This window comes from Octopus bimaculoides, chromosome 5 (assembly GCF_001194135.2).
Source record: "Octopus bimaculoides isolate UCB-OBI-ISO-001 chromosome 5, ASM119413v2, whole genome shotgun sequence".
In the NCBI taxonomy this organism is placed as follows: domain Eukaryota; kingdom Metazoa; phylum Mollusca; class Cephalopoda; order Octopoda; family Octopodidae; genus Octopus; species Octopus bimaculoides.
The window spans coordinates 40,219,316-40,229,816 of record NC_068985.1 but is presented as its reverse complement, the minus strand read 5'-3'; the positions used below and the strand labels follow the sequence as shown (position 1 = coordinate 40,229,816).

The window sequence follows — 10,501 nt, the reverse complement described above, 5'->3', positions numbered from 1 at the left end:
TATATACACACACACACACACACACACACACACTCATACATACATACATACATACATACATACATACATACATACATATAATAAGAGAGTTTTTAATGGAGACAATACTCCGTTTATAGTACAGCTGTTTTTTTGTAGAAGATAAAAATTTCAGTTGTCAGTACTTTACATCCGAAAATGAAATTGTGCTTACAGTGATTTATAAGACTTGGGTGGGATATATGTTTATATTAAAAATTCAAATAATAAAAAGTAATAAAACATAATAAAAATATATATATATAATAAAAATAATAAGATATAAAATGTAAATAAACTAATATATAATAACATGAAAACCATGTATGCTTGTTTAGATACATGTATTCGAGGGAGAATAAATAGAGTTCAGTAATACGAGATATCATGAAGGTAAAAGTCAGTTAAAAACCATGAAAAGTAACAGTCAGTTAAAACCTACAGCTGTTTCAGAAAATATTAAGGGGTTGTAAGAACAGTCTGTATTCAACTCCATCAAAAAATATTTCCTTCTTCAGGGTTCATTCTTTGTGGTAAGGTTCAGTTAAAATTCTACATGATGAATTCCTATTGGTGGGTGGATGTTGAATGATTAAATAATTAAAAATATAACTAGCAAAATTGATACAGGATCAATCCAAAATTAATATATATATATGGTGTATTTCATAAAAGCTACAGATAACTCCATGTTCTTCAACTTATATTTCTATACAATAGCTAAGTAGTTATATATCTTGTCTAAAAGATTGATAACGGCAATTATAATATACTGTTTTGTTCATTACTCACAGAAACATATGTAATAATAAAACACTTGCATGCACAGGCACACATGGATGCACACACATATATGCACACATGTGCACACACACATGTGCTCACTCGCATAAGTGCATATGCACAAATATATTTGCCTGAAAATAGGTCCCATTGAAATCCTTGACCTTTATTTCATCTCGTGTCACCCCAGTCACCATACAGCCTATAAGAGTGTCTTCATTTGGTCTGTTGACCTGCTTCAACTAGAAGCCATATCTCCCTGTACTCTCACTCTACCATCTTAAAAATGGAAGTATGCATAAGATAATATGGTTCAAGACATACTATATATGAAAAAGAATTGGATGGTCTTGACTAGAATGCTCTTGATCATAAGTTTGTTTGACTCAGATCAAACTGGGACTAAAGAGCAATAACAACATCTATCTCTTTTGTTGTTCTGAATTCATGGTATTTCATGGTGACATACATCAATGCTAGGCTACCAATTTTTGTGAACATGCGCATGCGTGCAAACACCATTAGTTATAATATGTATAAATACTCAATATAAATGAGTATATTTATGTGAGTGTGTGTGTGTATGTGTGTAATTAATAGTGACAGAAGCTGTATTAATACCAAAAGGCAATCTTTATATCCAGCTTAACATGGATGTTGTGTTAAAACATAGAATACTGTGTTATTTACCTTGAGAAGACCTCTCATACGGAATCTTGGTACATAAAAGCACTCATATTTATATCACTGACAAATGAAAATCATTTGCTGTGACTACTGATATATATATATATATATATATATATGCACACACATACACATACATATACACTCGTTTGTACTGAGTATTTTTATTTCTTGTTTGTATATTCGTGTGTGTGTGTAGAGAGAGAGAGAGCAGGTATGGGAGGCTGTGTGAATATGGAACTGGCTTCATAGCTACTTGACTTCAAGTCCTATCTTACTGTGTGATCCCCTGTGCAAATATCTTTGGTTATTGTCTCAGGTCAACAAATACCAAATGCTATGTAAGTGGATGTGCTAGACAAAAGCTTATCATGTGTGTGCATGTGTATGCAAATTGGGCTTATGCAAAAAGTAAATAAATAAATAAGTAAGCGAGCAAGCAAATATAGACCCTAAAATAAGATTTTACCCTCGCAGTTTTTTTTTTGTTGTTGTTTCCTAGGAAATTTTTTTCCCAAAAAACTGTGCTAATTTACATAATTGTATGAATTATTTTTCCAGCCAGTAACCTTTATTAATGTTTGGTTCCACAACAATTTGTTACAGATGCTTGCTGCTATCAGTGTAAGAGTAATCTCTACTTTTAGACACATCTGAATTACCTTCTTTGGGGAATGGGAGAATACTACATTCAGCTCTTCTTAATTGGGAGTTTGATGATGTAGTTGTACCTTGAGTTTTCTCTGGTACCCCATCACTACCATATTCATCTTCATCCTCTTCCCAATTATTACTACTCATTTTTATATAATGTGTGGTAGCCAAACATCTCCTCTGTGCTTCTTCTCTCACAATACTTTAGCCTCTCTTCACCTGGCATAAAGCCACCTTCCCTTTAATAAACCCACCAATACAGTTTTCCCTTTTCTGTTCTTTTCTGTCTTGCAACTTACTTGGTAACTTCACTTGTGACACCCTATATACACTGTAAGTTGATTGGCTTTAGGAAGGGCGGTCAGCTGTAGAAAACATGTCAAAGCTGACACAGCTCACTGAATCCTGTCAAACCATCCAGCCTATGCCAGCATAGAAAATGGTCATTGAATGATGATCACTGCATTACAAAATTGAATGCAGATATTACTGAAATGTTGTATTACTCAAACTTCTTGTTTTGTTTTTTTTCTTCTCTGTTGGTTCTTTTCAGGATACCACTAAGTTCATCTCATGTGAAATCACAAAGTTTGATGTCAAGATTGTGTTTAATATTAGCTTCTGTGTTTTTATCTGAAATTGCTCCTGAATTACTGAGAAAGTTTTGAAAGTGTTCTTTCTACTTGTTTAGTTGTTCCTGCAGAATTATGGCTTTTAGTTTCAATTTATTCATACTTTTTCTGCCACTGATTTCATTAGCAATTTGCAATGCTGTGGAGTATTGTTTGTTTACAGCTGCTTGCTAGCATTTTTCTTTCAACATATTTCTGTTGTTAGATTGGAAGGCTTAATTGATTTTAAATAAGGAGTTCATCCTTCAATTGATTGCACATCTCATTTATTGCTTAAGACTCCTATGAGAGTTAACATTCGATTTTTGTCTTGATAGGAAAACATTCTTCAGTAGTTTGTTGTTGAGAGATAATAAAATTACAGTATATTGCATTTGAGGAGTTGATTTAAGTTTCTGCTTGTGTTTGATCAAGATGATGTACTGTTGTTAAGTACTGACCAGTCATATGGAAGAAATTTTTAGGTTTCTTCTTTATGGTACATAAGCTTGGTTGAATTCTGGTAGATAGTACTAGATGGCCAGAACTAACTCAGCCAATGGAATTATATACTTAGCAATCTAGAGCACTTTTTTTCCACTCTGTGTTTATGAAGACATAATCCAGTTGGGTTGTGACACCACTGGAATAGGTATGTGTCCATAGTCTAGATCTCTCTTTTTGAAATTTGGTATTTAGGCTTAGATGGTTGTTTTCAGTGATGAAATCTAGCATGTGTTGACCATTTCAGATGGTTAAATAGTAAAAAGTGAATTGGAAATTGTAATCACGGTCTATCTGCAGAGATAGAATATGGTGTTTTGAGACTCACCTAACAAGAAAGGACTGGCTGTTGTAAAAAAATTTATGAACTGCAGTTTTAAGCACTATTACAACTTTGTCACAGCCACTTACATTTCTTTCAACTAACCACTATGAAATTATATTGAAAATTATTGCTATTATGCACTTTGTCAAACCAGGTGTACTGATTTAAATATTTGACAGATTTTTGATTGTTTGATTTCTAAATAAAATCAATACAAAATCAATCCATTATTATTAATGGAGTGGATGGGGATATAAGAAACACCAGTTTTTACTGACACTCTACAAACTAGCATTTACCATCTGAAAATGTTTTATCTCTATGTGTTATCTTGGGCAGGAGTCTTTAAATAAGTATTGTTTTTCTCCAAGCCTTCTGGGTGAAATTGGGTCCATTATTAGTGGACTGTATTTAGTACTAGAAGCATCTGAAATGTTGAGAACTGAAATGGGTAATTTTTTATGCATTTCATTTTTCACCTCACTATTTCATGATGCACATAAAACTTAGCATGTTGGACTTTCATAACTTTTCTTGAATTTTTGTAATTGTTCCCTATGATGAAAGCTATTATTGATGTTTTATGTACTTTTTCTAAAATTTGTGCACATACCTAGAGAGACCAATGCCTGTATGGAGACACTTAAAGCAAAATATGGTTATTTAGCATATTTCTAAATGTTTCCAAGAATTCTAGGATATAAATCATAACATATCTCTTATTTCGTAGTTTCTAGAAATTCATCATCATCATTGTTTTAACATCCACATTTCCATGCTTGCATGGGCCAGATGGAATTTATTGAGGTAGATTTCCTACGGCCTGATGCTCTCTCCCTGTCACCAACTTTCATCTGTTTCCAAGCAAGGCATTATTTACCCATGGCCTGATATTTTTTTTTTTTTGCATAATATTCTAGGGAAAAAAAAATCATAAAATATAGTACCTCGTCTTTTGATCATTTCTGGGAATTTGAAATGATTATATACGTGTGCATATATATATATATATATATATATATATATATATACTTATACACACACACATATATATGGTGAATAAACTGTTGTCTAAATTACACAAAAATGAAAATAACACTGACATCTCATTTTAACTGATATATTTACCAAAATTACATAAAAATATCTTGAAATGCTAAAGAGTAAATTTATTCAATAAAATCACCATTCGCTTCAATCATGGCCTCCAGATGACTTCGAAATCTCCTGCAACCCTTCTGGATGGTCTCCTTGTTTAAGTTAGTGAATGCTGCCATAATCCTTGCCTTCAGTTCATCTTTGATGTTACAAGGAGTTTTGTTGGTCTCTTGCTCAACTGTGCCCCACACATAATAATCAAGAGGGTTGCAGTCTGAGGATGTTAGGGGTGATATGGTTGCAGAAATTGTCTGACAGCCATGACTGGGTTCTCCTGCTTGTGTGGCATTGTGCAGAGTCCTGTTTCCAAACACAGGGTCTTCCAGCAGCCACCCTCTTGGCCCAGAGCAGCACTACCTCCTACAGGCACTTGATGTAGGCCTCAATGTTGAATCTGAGGCTGTGTGGGAAGATAGATGGAAGCATAATGCCACAATTACTAGTGATTACTCCAGACACTATGATGTTGACTAGATGTTTGATTTTTATCACTCTCGGTACATGTCCTCAGAATGCACTATTCTCAAATTAATATCCACACACTCTGAAATGTTTGTATTGGAACATCTGGTGTGAATGCCAAGCAGTACAGCATATCATTTCCAAATTTCTGGCAGAGTGAATTGTGTCATGGTGGTGTTTTTCTCACACATGGTGCCCAACTGACCCTACTATACTGTGTAGCCAACAAAATCAAAAACAAACAATGCGCATAAAGATATAAAATGGCGACAATTTACCTATCTCTCACTGTGTATGTATATATATATATATATATATATATATATATATATATATATATATACATACATGCACATATACATACATGCACATATATATATATCACCATCATCATCATCATCGTTTAACGTCCACTTTCCACAGAGATTTGGATCCTATTGTTTTGTCATGTAATCCTTACCATAAGTTTCCCTCTGCTGCATACATAATCGTATAATCATGTTAATTTACTCACCACCAAAACCACCACTACCACTACTACTATTATTATCCAGATATTGTTAGGGATTGCCTGTATTATACAATAAGATAGTCTTTCATTTGATTGACTTGCTAAACTAGGACAATTTATGCGACTAATATTATCAATTTTTGCTTGTCTGAACAAATGTCATTTACATTTCATGTTGACAGCTATATTCTCTCCTGTTCATATTTCTTAACAAATCTGTAGATGATCTCTCTGGTGTTGGAACCTTGCTTTGCCAAAGGATTTCTTAGCAAAAGCTATTTCTGTTTCTTAATGTTTCTCTGTATTATGTATTTCATGTTAATATCTGTTGCATTTCCTTCAATACTTTTAAGATCAGCACACACATTTTTCTATTATCAAATTATTACAGCAATTAAATTTTGTTGTTGTTGTTTTTATTGATTCTTGTAGCAATTTTTGTGACATCAGGTTGAGTTAGTCATGTGTGTATATATGCATATACAAAGGAAAGAAATCAATTGAAAAAGTAAATGAAGACATATATACACTTTTACACTTTTACACTTTTACTTGTTTCAGTCATTTGACTGCGGCCATGCTGGAGCACCGCCTTTAGTCGAGCAAATCGACCCCGGGACTTATTCTTTGTAAGCCTAGTACTTATTCTATCGGTCTCTTTTTGCCGAACCGCTAAGTGACGGGGACATAAACACACCAGCATCGGTTGTCAAGCAATGCTAGGAGGACAAACACAGACACACAAACACACACACACATATATATATATATATATACATATATACGACGGGCTTCTTTCAGTTTCCGTCTACCAAATCCACTCACAAGGCTTTGGTCGGCCCGAGGCTATAGTAGAAGACACTTGCCCAAGGTGCCACGCAGTGGGACTGAACCCGGAACCATGTGGTTGGTGAGCAAGCTACTTACCACACAGCCACTCCTGCTTGTTCATTTGTTTTTACATCTGCAAAAGGAGAGAGAGAAAACAAGTTTCATACAATTTTACTCTATCAAATTCTCTCACAATGTATTGGTCAGCTTGGAACTACACTAGAAGACACTGACCTTGACATGGTTGAATTTTAAGTACTAGAATTTATATTTCTGAAATAATCTTGAATGTTATAATAAAAAATTTAATCGTAGCAAAAAGCAATCATATAAAACTCAGATAACCAATGATATAAAATCTCTTTTTTATTGTTAGTATTAACTCTACTGTGTGTATTGAATATTCATCCCTCACATTTGTTTATATATTGATAGATGCACATGCATAATGCATATATATATATATATATATATATATACGTTTTAATGGAATTTAATTATCCAACAGCCTTGCATCAATGGTCTAATTGGCTGATTAACCAGTTGTTATTCAACAAACGGGTATGTTTGAATTACTACTGGCTAATCAGCCTGTATGAAACTGCTGGTACTAGGTTGTTGACTTAAATTCCATTAAAAAATCTCTCTCTCTCTCTCTCTCTCTCTCTCTCTCTCTCTCTCTCTCTCTCTCTCTCTCTCTCTCACACACACACAGAAGAGAGAGAGAGAGAGGAATAAAATATGAGTGAAAACAATAAAGGAAAAGAAAGATGTAAGATTGTATGTATTAGAAATGAGAAATTTATTGGGCAGTGGACTGTCTGTGTATTGTGGGTTTCTTTTTAATCTCATTTGTTATTCCAGACTTTGCGTGTATGTAAGATGTAGGAAATATAAAGTTCATTATATATACAAAAGTTTATTTTCTTTAAATAAAATCTCTCTAGTTCCATCTTCTTCCACTTATTTCAAAATATTTTGCAACATATAAGAAAGCAAACACATGTGCCAGAAACTATATTATCAAATGAAAAGTTTTCATTGTCAGAAATCATTTCAATTATCAGCATGATTGTGATAACATCTTGATGTAGCATTAAGTTATTTTTCAGTCTTTCAGAATTCTGAAACACCTATTAATAATACTTGATGCTTCAAATAGTATACTATTATGGAAGGAAAATGACAAAAGCGAGAGCTTGGGTGGGCTCATATCCTTCTTTACATTTGAACAGTATTATTGCTTTCAAGCAATTGTAGAACATCTTACTTTTAGTTAGTTATAGAATTCTAAACATTATTTATATATATATATATATATATATATATATATATATATATATATATATATATATATACACACACACCAATTTGTAACTTTATTCCAGTGTAAGAAATCAATATTGTTGTCAATGAAGAGTGTTGGATTAGCAAAAAAAAAAAAAAAAAAAAAAGTTATAGTTTCTGTTAACTTCTGAGTTCAAATCTCCTTGGTGTCAATTCTGTCTGTCATCTTTCCAGAGTCAATAAAGTATGTTACCAGTGAAGTTGTGCAGTCAATATAACTGATTGTTCTGCTCCACAAAATTTATGGCTTTGTTCTTATTGTAAGAAACTAATAATTACATCAATAATGTTCAGAGTTGAAATGCTACTGGGATAGACTTTGCTGTTAATTCCTCAAGAATCGATAATCTTGTGCTGGATTAATTTGATCAACAATACATCTTTCTGATAAGTTTGTGATTTTGTATTCATGAAAGAATCATTGGCACTATCAATAAAAAATATTTCTCATACAGTAATACTGGTGATATAAATCTTCAGGTTGTGGTTTGGTAGAATTGTTAGAACATTGGATAAAATAGCTTACTGCATTTAGTTATGACCTGTTACATTTTAAATTTGAATCCTGCCAAATTCACCTTTATCTTTCATCCTACCAGTATAGTAACAATCAAATACTTGAGTTGATCTTCTTAACTATACCCACCTTACCAAATTAAGGTGTTATTTCCAATGTGATTTTTGATTTAGGCTCAAGTCCAGCAATTTTGAAGGGAGAGTATTAGCCAATATCATCAACTACTTGAAGGGTACATTATTTTATCAACATTAGCAGGATGAAAAGTTTCTGATTAGGTGCATTTTGATGAGAGAAGGTCAGTCAAATCCATCAACTCCAGTTGGTGATTTTATTAATCCCAAAAGGATGAAAGGTAAAATTGACCTTAGTAGAATTTGAACTTAAAACATAAAGGGCAAGAGCAAATTATTTTAATTCTGTAACAATTCTATCAATATCATTTAGAGCATTGGTATAATGATGACAATAACGCAATGTAAAATATTAATTTTTTGCTATTACTATTTCACATCTACTCATACATGTTATAGAATATATGGATAAAATAAGTTTTGAAAACTTTACTATATTTGTATGGCTGCATTTGAGACAGCTAACAGTGTCATCTGCAAGGGACTTAACTAAATGTTAATTTCTAATATTAACACAAAGCCACACATTTTGGGAGAGTGTATAATCAATTAAATCAACCCCAATACTTGGATGGTACTTTATTTTATCCACCCCAGGGGGATGAAAGGCAAAGTTGATCTTGGTGGGTTTTGAATTCAGAATGAAAGGATCATAACTAAATAATTCAAAGCATTTTGCTTGACATTTAACTAATTCTGCTATCCACTATACTTGAACAGAGTAATGACAGTAGTAATTTCTACAATTGACCACATGTTTCTGAGAGTAAAACTTGGCTGGTATGCATTGGATTGGTAAAATCATTAGATCATCAGACAAAATGTCTGCAATTAAAATCTCACCAAAGTGAAGTTGATACCATAAAATATCAATTAAGTACTGGGATTGATTTAATATTTCTATAATGCATACACCTTTTCTCCTCTTCATATTATAACATAACAAAAGGAGTGTTTAGTTAGATTTGTTTTAATTGCATTGAAAAAGTTCATGTCTCCTCAAAATTCAAAAGTGACCTTTGAACTTTATCATTGTAGTCTGTAAAAATGTATCTACAGAAAAGTGAACTTGTGAAAAGTCAGCCACCACAGAATATGATATAAAAGACAAAGCAGAATGTAAACATTTCTGTGATACTTCCATTTAAATACTTCCATTGTCAAACATGTTTGTCCTTTCAACAGAAATGTATACAGTGACAGTTCATCCCAGTAATTACATTACTTCAGAAACAAAAGTATTTATATTTTCTCAATTTATATTCTCATTTTGATCATGGTAATATCTTTGTATTATCCATTTTGATTATAATAATGGTAGTCTCTCAGGACTGAGAAAGATGGTTCAGCTATTTCCTGCAGGGATGATTTGTTTATGGTGATCAAAATTGTCACAAAGCATCAATTCTCCTTTTTCCTAATTTCCCCTTCATACCACATTAAATAAATCAAGTTGTATTTTCTATATTGGCAGTATTACATTCTAGCCTTCCATACTCAAGGTTGGTGGCAATAATTCCATTAGATCTACCAGTTGTGATAAACATTTAATATATTACCACTGTTATGGTGTTAGTGATGGGGACCAACATTATTATAGTCATACTAATAGATTGTTACACACGACTTACCTTGGACAGTAGATATAACTAACTTCTTGTCATGATATCCTGAATATAGTGATATACTTAATAGAATGTGCAATCCCAAAAAGATGGGGGAGTAAAATTGTGTATTATACACAAATCCAGTTATCACCAGCTGAACTTGAACTTAGAACATAAAGAGATAATGAAATACTACAAGACATTTTCTACTACATTCTATTGACATTGTTACCCACCACAGATAATGAAGTATAAACTGTTGATTCTCGTCTTTTTAAAAATTTTTTGTTTTTTAAGCCATCTTCACATTGGCCCCATTTCTGGAGCAGCCACAATGACAAATTCCTTGGTT

General features: G+C 32.7%; 1 protein-coding gene across 13 annotated transcripts in view; it reads left to right on the top strand.

Moving 5' to 3' along the window:
• LOC106869124 (sorbin and SH3 domain-containing protein 1) overlaps window positions 1-10,501 on the top strand; it is a 482,929-nt gene that overhangs the window by 278,349 nt on the left and 194,079 nt on the right. The gene's annotated exons all lie outside the window — the stretch shown is intronic.